We start from the raw sequence: 9,933 nt of genomic DNA, 5'->3' as shown, positions 1-9,933 counted from the left end.
ATTGTCCGATAGCAAGCTATGTCGTATTCGAACACATGAAGCGTTGTCTTTGGGCAAAGAGAGACTTGTTTCTCAAAGAACTAGACCTCAGTGGGCTAATGTTGCAGCAAGAAAGCCTTTGGCTCTGTCAAAACCGCCCCAAATCTCCTCAGCAAGAGGATACAATGTCTCATGAGGGGTGGAGGTGAGTCAAGTAGAGGCTGGGTGGCCATCTGCTAAGGAAGTCATGGGCAAGTCCCTTCCAGCGCTGAGACTCAATGACTCATTGACTCGGTGACAACACTTACCAACTAAGTCAACAAATTATTCTATGTTAAACACTAAAGTTTCAGCAAGGACTCCCTCTATACATTCTCTGTTCTGTGATGTATATTAGCTGTAACTCAGAATATGGGAAAAAAAATGTTGACACCTTCGTTAGAGACCTCTGTGAGCATGGACCCAGTGCCCTAACACTTTAGCTTCCTGGCCACTGCAGCTGGGGCCGTGTAACCTCCTGCTTGGAGAATCAGGCTTTTGTATTTGTGAATCCTGGAAATCCACTTCAAACCAGCACAGGGAAACTGTAGAATTTACCTGAAGTTTTAACTGAGCTATTGCACAAAATCCAAGGCAGGAAGTACAATCAAGTCTGAGAGACTCCATCAGGCAGTCACACCCTTTATGTGGCCACGTGGTCTTTTTATACCTGTAATCAGCCTATCAGCTTCATTGCTCTCTTTGCAGATGAGCTATCTTGGCTTATCCACACACGGTGCTGCCTCACAGGTCTACATGCAAGCTTAAAGCCATTTCTAAATTTCTGGCAAAGAGTTTTGATCGGCTGAACTTGGATCAGGTATCCATACCTGCTCTGGGTGGTCTGTGGTCCCTGGTGGGTGGTATAAATGGGCAAATACCGAAGTGGTAGAAAGTTTGATCACAGTACTTGGTACAGAGCAATTGCTAAATAATTGTTAGATTTAGATGAATTACAATTTTAGAAAATTAAAAAGTTGACCTGAGGAGTTCCCATCATGGCGCAGTGGAAACGAATCCGACTAGGAACCATGAGGTTTCAGGTTCGATCCCTGGCCTCACTCAGTGGGCTGAGAATCTGGTGTTGCCATGAACTCTGGTGTAGGTCGCAGACGCGGCTTGGATCCCACATTGCTGTGGCTGTGTTGTAGGCTGGCGGCTACAGCTCCCATTAGACGCCTAGCCTGGGAACATCCTTATGCCGCAGGTGCGACCCTAAAAATACAAAAAGACAAAAAAAAAAAAAAAAAAAAAAAAAAAAGTTGATCCGAGACTTATAATTTATAAAATCACAAACTTCCAAGATAACTATTAATAAGTCAAGTTTGGGAGTTCCCTGGTAGCCTAGTGGTTAAAGGATCCAGATTTGTCCCTGCTGTGGTGTGGGTTTGATCCCTGGCCCAGGATCTTCTGCATGCCATGGGTGCAGCTCCCTCACAAAGTCGTTTGTGATTTTTAAACTTGGAAATGTCAGAGCTCTATTATAATTCCCTCTTAAACATCCCACTTATAAAAAGAAACAAACCCAAGAGCTCAATATGCTGTTTCTAATGTGTAACATTGATTTTTGGTCAAATAAGATAGAGCCAAGCTACTTCCTCGAACATTTTGAGTTTGCTCCCACATAGTGACCAAAAAAATAGTTTAAAAGCAACAAGAAGAATTGTTGAATATATTAAATCTTTAAAGTCATTTTTCGAAAGTATTGGGTAACCTTTGATATTTTTACTTAAAATCATCTCCCACTTCTTAGTGAAACTTTCATTGGGAATATCAAAACTATCCCAATGGGGTTAAAACAGGCCCAGAGGCTGGGAAATTTGCTTTACAAGAAAATATAATTTCTGGAGCTCTGAGGTCTGAGTTGGTGTGATTTTTTTTATACGACAAAGCCAATTATAGGCGTATCTGCTTTCTACTTACTGAGAGCTAATTTAAGCTAACATCATTTCATATAATATTCCTTGAGAACTAAATCCTTTGCTTCTTGGGTAAGTAAAACTCTTTTTGACTTCAAAGAGAGTTTTGCCCATCTTAGAAACCGGATCATGTTTCTAAGCATATTACCCTTATATGATCTCCCATTTCTCTTTCCTTCTTTTTCTTTCCTTGATGTCTGAAAGTTCTGATGGACTGGGTATTAATGGAGAGGTGCAACTCCCATGCGAGTTTGCCTTACTGTCACTCCCCTTTGCCTCAACTACATACTTTTTAAGAAAAATTCGGTTGGCATATTCTTGAGAACTGTGCATTATAATAAATAGTAACTTCAAAATGCATCAGCATGTAGTTGAAATCTAGGGTATGTGTTATATAAGCAACATAGAGTCCACATCATTGGTGGAATGAACAGATAGGACAGATGTGTCCTGTTTCTGTTCTATTGACCTAGTCAGTTGCTTTTGAAATGCACGTGTGGGTCATATAAGAGGGCAGAGAAGTTATCCCAAAGGGTTGAATTTCACCTCTTACTGCATATTTCTAAAAATTGATGACATACATCCCATTGGCTCGTCAAATTTCTTTCAAATGAAAATGGATAATCAGTCCTCCTTGCCTCTAAAGAGAGAGCAGGTATCAGACTTTCTCGGCAAGTCAAGGCTAATTTCACTCAGTGGATTTATGCAAATGGATATTTTAGATGAAGATACCCTAAAGTAAAGGTCAAGAGGATGCCCTAAACTGAATTTGGTTTCAAAGGGCAAATAGGAACTCCAGACTCATTTGTTTTCATCAGCATTTTGCTGTACCCACAACACACGTCATAATTAAATTCAGTCCGAGCAGAGAAGCTTGACCATAGCTCCCTGATCTATAATGGTACTTGGCTCTAGAATCAAGATATATTCACCTGACAAACATGTTCCAACTTGCTCTTTGCTGTCCATCATTCCTGTTTGGGAAAGTAATGCCAAGCTCGGTTATTCGGTTGTTTTCTTAATTAATTGAGATTATATGATCATAACTAAGATTTTGGCAACAGTAGCTAGAACAGACTTATTAATGATGATCAATGATGACCAGGTGGACTATTTGACAGCAGATTTTTACCTGACAATGCGTGTAAAGCTTTTAATTAGATAAATATAGCTAACAAGCTGACCTCACCATCTGCTGTCATTTCTCTTCTTGGGTAGAGCATTTCATCCATTGCCTATGAAACTTTAACCCTGTTCAGTGCAGGTCCCTTCGAACAGCCTCATTTACAACTTATCTACCAGTCTAGTGACTAGTTGTGTACCTCTCAACCTATTTATGGTCTCCTAAGCAGAAAACAATTTTCCAAAATCAATTGGTGGGAGTCTAAACAGTTCCTTTCTTGATCTAAACCCAAGGGAATAAATTAAGCCCCTTTGTGTTTTATCTAGTCAATGAATAGTTGCACATCAAAGAATTCTGTGGCTTGAAGTGCTTGCTTTGTTGTGATGGCTGGTGGCAGCTATGGTGACATGGTTCATAAAGGCAGTGATATAAGAAAGCAGGCAGAGTAGTGGAGCTGCCGTTTGCAACTCAGATCCTCCTCAGGACTGAGCTCACAGGTGTTGTCTTCCCCTTCCTGCAGGAATTGCCCTCAGTCAAAGGGCAATGCCTGACTCCTGTTACATGACCTCTGCTCCAGAGCTCCCTGTGGCATCAGCTCAGGCTCTTTGGCAAGAGCATCTCAGTTCCGCTTCTCCCTCTGAGGAATATTGCATCCCTTACCCCTTACAATGTTGTTGAGTTCCCCAATAAAATCTTAAACCTTAGTCTCTTTCCCAGAGTCTGTTTCTTGGACACCCAGCTATAGCATACAGTTATGTCACAAGGCCTTGCTTGCAGGCATATGGTGGACTTGGACCAGGCTGATTTCGTTTTTCAGCCCTAAGACTTTTTCCACATTTCTTTGTCTCTACCCTATGGGTAAGAGAGATGGTGGCCGAGTTCCCGTCGTGGCTCAGTGGTTAGCGAATCCGACTAGGAACCATGAGGTTGCGGGTTCGATCCCTGGCCTCGCTCAGTGGGTTAAGGATCCGGCGGTTGCAGTGAGCTGTGGTGTAGGTTGCAGACGTAGCTCAGACCTGGCATTGCTGTGGCTGTGGTATAGGGCGGTGGCTATAGCTCTGATTAGACCCCTAGCCTGGGAACCTCCATATGCCACAGGAGTGGCCCTATAAATGGCAAAAAAAGACAAAAAAAAAAAAGAGAGAGAGAGAATGTGGCTTTATTATGTGCCTTGTTATGAATACAGTATGGTGAGGGCTAACCTTATGTGGATTCATACACATTCTCTCATTGTGTAAGTTGTATCAGACACAACTGAGCACTCACGCAGTCACTCAAGGATTTCAAGGGTATCAGCTGACCTTGAAATGCCTCCTGTCTACAACTTGTCCATTTCTAGGGAGCATCCGTCTATTTCCTCCCTCTCAGATGGCCATTTACTTGAACTCCTAGCAGCTCTCCTAAGTTGAAGTTTTGCTCCCAATATAGTCTGTGTACTTTGTGTGCTTCAAGAGTTCAGTTTTGGGCAAACTAAACCTAAGTTGATTCTAAGATATTCAAGAAGAGATTTCAGGTAGGCTATTTGATCAACCAGCCATGAACTTGGAGAAGAAATGTTGATGTTAGCATATATAGTGAGAGAGAGAGAGAGAGAGAGAAAGTGGAATTGCTGAGTCATCCACTAGCTCTGTATGTAACTGTTTGAGGAATGGCTGGAATGTTTTCCAAAATAACTTCACTATTTTACTATTTACATTACTTTATTCTCTCAGGCAGCAATGAATGAGGCCCCAGTTTCTTCACATCCTCATCAACATTTGTTACCAACCATCTTTCTGATTGTGGCTATCCCAGTCTAAGTAAAGTGGCTTTGATTTGCATTTCTCTGAGGATTACTGATGTTGAGTATCTTCTCATGTGCTACTTGGCCATTTGTCAATCTTCTTGGGAGAAATCCTTTGCCAGAGTTTTAATAGGAGTATTGGTCTTTTATTTCTGTGTTGTAAGAATATTTTTATATATTCTGTAGACAAGTCCCTTACCAGATATGTGATTTGTGAATGTTTTCTCTCATTCTGTGTGTTGTCTTTTCACTTTTTTAGTGATGTACTTTGAAGCATAAACACTTTTAATTTTGATGAAGTCCATCTTAGGTGTTTTAGATTTGGTGGCTCATGCTTTCGGTGTCATGGTCAACTGTGCTTTGCCTCCTGGGAAAGCACAGTTGAAACAGAGACAGAACTATCCACAGGTTTGGCAACAAGGAAGTCATTCGTGACCTTGGAAGAAGGTTTCTAGAATGTTGAGGTTAGACTTCTGCTGGAGTACATTGTGAAGGACTAAGGAGACCGCCTGAGCCAACTCCTAGTCCTCAAAGACCTGGGGTACAAGAGAGGAAACAGCTTCCACTTGAGAGGGCTGCAACTTGCAAGGGAAATGTCCTCAGAAATGTTACCTTTTAGTTAAGACAGGGAGTCAAGGGAATGTTCAGGAAAGAGATTAACAACATCAACCCCCCATTTTTTTTCTTGCTTTTTAGGGCCACATCTGCAGCATATGGAAGGTCCCAGGCTAGGGGTTGAATTGGAGCTGCAGCTACCAGCCTATGCCACAACCACAGCAATGCTGTGGGATTCGAGCCATGTCTGCAACCTGTACCACAGCTCACGGCAATGCCAGATCCTTAACCCACTGAGCAAGGCCAGGGATCAAACCCACATTTTCATGGATACTAGTCAGATTCATGATCACTGAGTCACAAGGGAAACTCCCAACATCAGCCACTTTGTTGATTAGTGTTGGGATGTTAGGGCACAGGGAAGGTTTATGGGCTGGGGTGTGAGTGGTAGATAGGGCCACTTTGAGGGGAAGCCTGGAATGAATTCTAAATCGACCCTTTGTCTTTGCAAAACTAGACCCAAATTCAAAATCCTGAGGTCATCTATCCAATTAGAGACCTCTTTTTCCCAGGGAGCAGAGAGAAATGAAGTTCAGCTCTCTTGACTTAGTGGGAATTTGAGTACCGCCTCCTACCAAGATGGCCTGTGGGGGAGGCATCTCTAACTTGGGAATAGAGATGAGATTCTGAGTTATTGTTCATCCCCAACTCAAAAATATGCTATATAGACTATTGGTTAAATTTTTGTGTCTATTTTAAAAGACTCTTTTAGATAAAATCTTCCTGGCTAGGTGACGAAGATTGAATACTGAATCAAATTCACATAAAAACAGCTGATGTGCTGTCACCTTTAACAATATGTTTGGTCTAGATGGTTTGAGGTATGGATTAGATCAGCCTAGATTTTTTTTCAAGAGAGTGCAGTCTTCAAAAGCATTTTTAATGCATCATACATTCTTGGAGTTAAAGTGTTTTCTTTTTCTTTTTCTTTTTTGTAGTGCTGCACCCAAGGCATATGGAGGTTCCCAGATCCCCAACCCACCGAGCGAGGCCAAGTATCGAGCCCTCATCCTCATGGATACTCGTCAGATTTGTTTCCACTGCCCCATGACGAGAACTCTAGAGTTAAAGTATTTTCAACACAAGCACATATAAAGAAGATTCATGAAAATAATCTTTCCTGTATATGTAAAAATATGCTAGGCATCTGCTTTGATTTTTCCTCTTCTACCTATGGCTGCTTGCTGCAGCATAAAATCCAACAAGAAGCCCTTGGCAAACATAGTTTAATTTTACTGACACACTTGCATCAATTTGCTGATTTAAATTCTACATGTGTTGGTTTGGGTTCAGTCTAAGCTGCTTAAGTTCCGTGGATTAAATGTGACAGTTTTTTTCTTTTTCCCCACGCAATAATCCACATGTTCAAGGATGGGTAAATGGCTCTGCTCCATACCTAGTAATCTTCACTCTGAATGTGTGGCTTCCATCTCTGGGCCCAAGGCCACTGTTTTGGTTCATCCCATTTCCAACTGGCAGTAAGGGGGAAAGGCTATGGTCCAGGGCCAGCAACTTGTCTGCATTAGAGTTGCCCCAGAAAGTGCATACCTCACTTATGATCACACCCCATTGGCCTCAATTTAGTCACATGGCCATTCCTAGCTGAGAAGGGGGCTGGGAAACGTCTTTGTGTTGAGCCCAGCTAAAACAAACACGTTCTAGACCTTAAGAAGAACAAATGGATACGAGTTGAGCAATTTCTGCCAAATCAGGGGACAGCTAATATGTGAAAGTTTCTCAGTTTTTCTATAGTCAGTTCAATCCTTGCCACAATAAAGTGCAGAGAGGAGTGTAGAACTGAACAAGGAACTCCTACTCTGCTCTTTAAAGGCAAGAAGCAATTAGAGTTCCCGCTGTGGCACAGTAGAAATGACTAGTATCTAGGAGGATGCAGTTTTGATCGCTAGCCTTGCTCAGTGGGTGGGGGATCTGGCATTGCCATGAGCTGTGGTGCAGGGTGCAAATGAGGCTCAGATCCCAAGCTGCTGTGGCAGTGCCGTAGGCTGGCAGCTGTAGCTCTGATTCAAACCCTAGCCTGGGAACTTCCATACATTGTGGGTGCAGCCTTTAAAAAAAAAAAAGCAAAAAAAACTCAAAGAAACAAACATTAGATTCGAGAACATGGGAACTACAAGCTTTGCTATGTAGTGGCTCTGGGACTCTTGAGTAAATGACAACTTTTCTGTGCACTATTTCCTTATGAGGGTGATAAGGATGAAAAGGCTTGGAACAGTGCCTGGGTTATATGGCATGATTCAATTGATATTAGTTTATATTCTAGTAGCCACGGGGGGTAATTAATTGCTTTTTAGCTGATGTTTTCAATTATTAAAATATCTTGAAATTGTTTGTATTAACACGGGCTGTACTTTTCAAAGCGCAACCATGGCCACACTTGGTTGCCTTCTTCACCTCTTATCTTCTAGAACTTTTCCAGCTTCATCTCTTCTCCTCCTCCTGAAAGTTTTCCTCCATTCCCAACACCTTGCTGCTTTGTGTGCTGGCTCATTCTATTTCTTCCTTTCAAACCACTTCTAGACCATTCATTTTCAGAACTGTATAAACTTTGACTTCAAATCTCCCCTCGGGCAACCCTTGTCCACTGCCTCTGCTCCTACACTTCAAGCTCCCTGCATGTATAGATGCCCATTTTACTACCCTCTTTGTACCACTTGATGTGGCCCTCTGGTCTTTCTGATAGGCAGTGTTAATTGCCTCTCAAATATCCATTACCCTTTGTTGCTTATTATTCAACATCTAATTTTATCCAAGGCAGCAATCTGTTCAGACTCGGATAAAAAAAAAAAAAAAAAAAGAAATCTACTTTCCTGGCCCACCTTGAAGCCAGGGAGACATGCAATACAGCTGTGGCTGATGAGATGTACTGATGTCTATTTAAGACTCAGGAAACTTTTACTTTTACTAATAAATGAGGAAGACATAGCTGTAATTGTCCCTTCTTCCTCTTTCCCCCTTATAATCTGTACATGATGTCTGAGACTACAGCAGTTACCTTGTGCCCATAAAGCAACACTCGAGAAGAAGGAACCAAATCCCTAAGGATGGTGTCACAGAACTGCAGAAAGACCAGAGCCCTGTTAGCATCACTAGGCAGCCGGACCAATGTCAACTATCCAACTCTTCCTTTCTCGTGTCTTTGTTTTCTCTAGCAACATGATGGTAATTATTCCACATTATTCTTGTATCTCTCCCACCTCCGGTGAAAGCTGTGTCCTATTCAGTTCCAGAGATAATAATATTGGAAGCAGAAAATATTTAAAATTCTCCATAGCTCACCTCCAGACTCCAGCATTGACTTGGACTACTGATTCACCCATCATGGTACTGGTTGCCCAGTGCTCTGCAGGAGGTTCTGGAATTGTATCCTCAGTATATGGGGTTTTGTCTCTCATTTGAGATGTGGTATCCCAGAGCTGGCTGCGGGCTTCTGAACTGCTCTCTGCTATCTATCACTTCGCTTCCTACTGTCATTTTATATCAGTGGGCTCTAGAATCTTATTAAGCCCAAGTCTTCCATGTAAATGTCAATTTACACAACTGGGCTGCTCTCCACTCCCCACCCTGACTCCTGGTTGGAACTCTGATGGACACTGGCTGTCCCTGCCCCTGGTCTGGAGGCTGGCACTCTGTTGTCTCTGAGAAGACTTCATAGATTCCAGTAGAACTACCTACCAGGCTCCTAAGCCTCCATTACCTTCTGGTTTCCCTGTGGAGTTTCCCCTGCCCAAGCTTAGGCATGGATTAGTCATGCCTAAGCCATGATAGAAGATTCCTGTAAGACTTGGACCTTGTGCTTTTCTTGGTGGAACAATGTCAGCTCTTAGTCCCCACAGCTGATCAGAACTCCAGCAGCAGGTCTGACCTTATAGATTAGTCTAGTGCCAGGCCGGTCCCACTTCGCTGCTCTCACTACCGGAAAACTGTTCCATCTCAGCCACAAATCCTCAGGTACAATTCTCACTATTTAGGGGTTTGTGATTTGTTCTTCTAACAATACCACTGAAGCCCTGAGGGTTGGTGAGGTCTCCTTTTTAAAGTAAAGAAAAAATGACCTCTGAGAGGGTATTTTTGAACATATAACATCCTCCTAATAATTGTTAAATGAATGGATAATGAGTCACTAAGCAAGGGAAACCCACAGGTGAAAATAACAACAGTGCTTTTTTGAGAATCTGTCTTCTGAACAGCGTCAGAGAGATTGGCCTGGTTGTAATTGATAAGGAAGATAGGGGTCTTTAATTCTTTCCGGTGCTGTCTTGTTTGATTGATAACCACAATTTATGGCTGTGGTTCCATGGGAAAAAGATTATCTCAGTACTTAAGCTAGTTATTCCAAATGTGACACAAATGACCTGGACACTATTCGTGGTAGAAAATAATGAGAAAATAATGAAAAATGGGGTTCCTACTGTGGTGCAGTGGGTTAGGTATCCTACTGTAGCAGCCTGGGTTGC

This window comes from Sus scrofa, chromosome 18 (genome assembly GCF_000003025.6).
Source record: "Sus scrofa isolate TJ Tabasco breed Duroc chromosome 18, Sscrofa11.1, whole genome shotgun sequence".
NCBI lineage: Eukaryota > Metazoa > Chordata > Mammalia > Artiodactyla > Suidae > Sus > Sus scrofa.
This window is presented reverse-complemented; position numbering follows the sequence as displayed.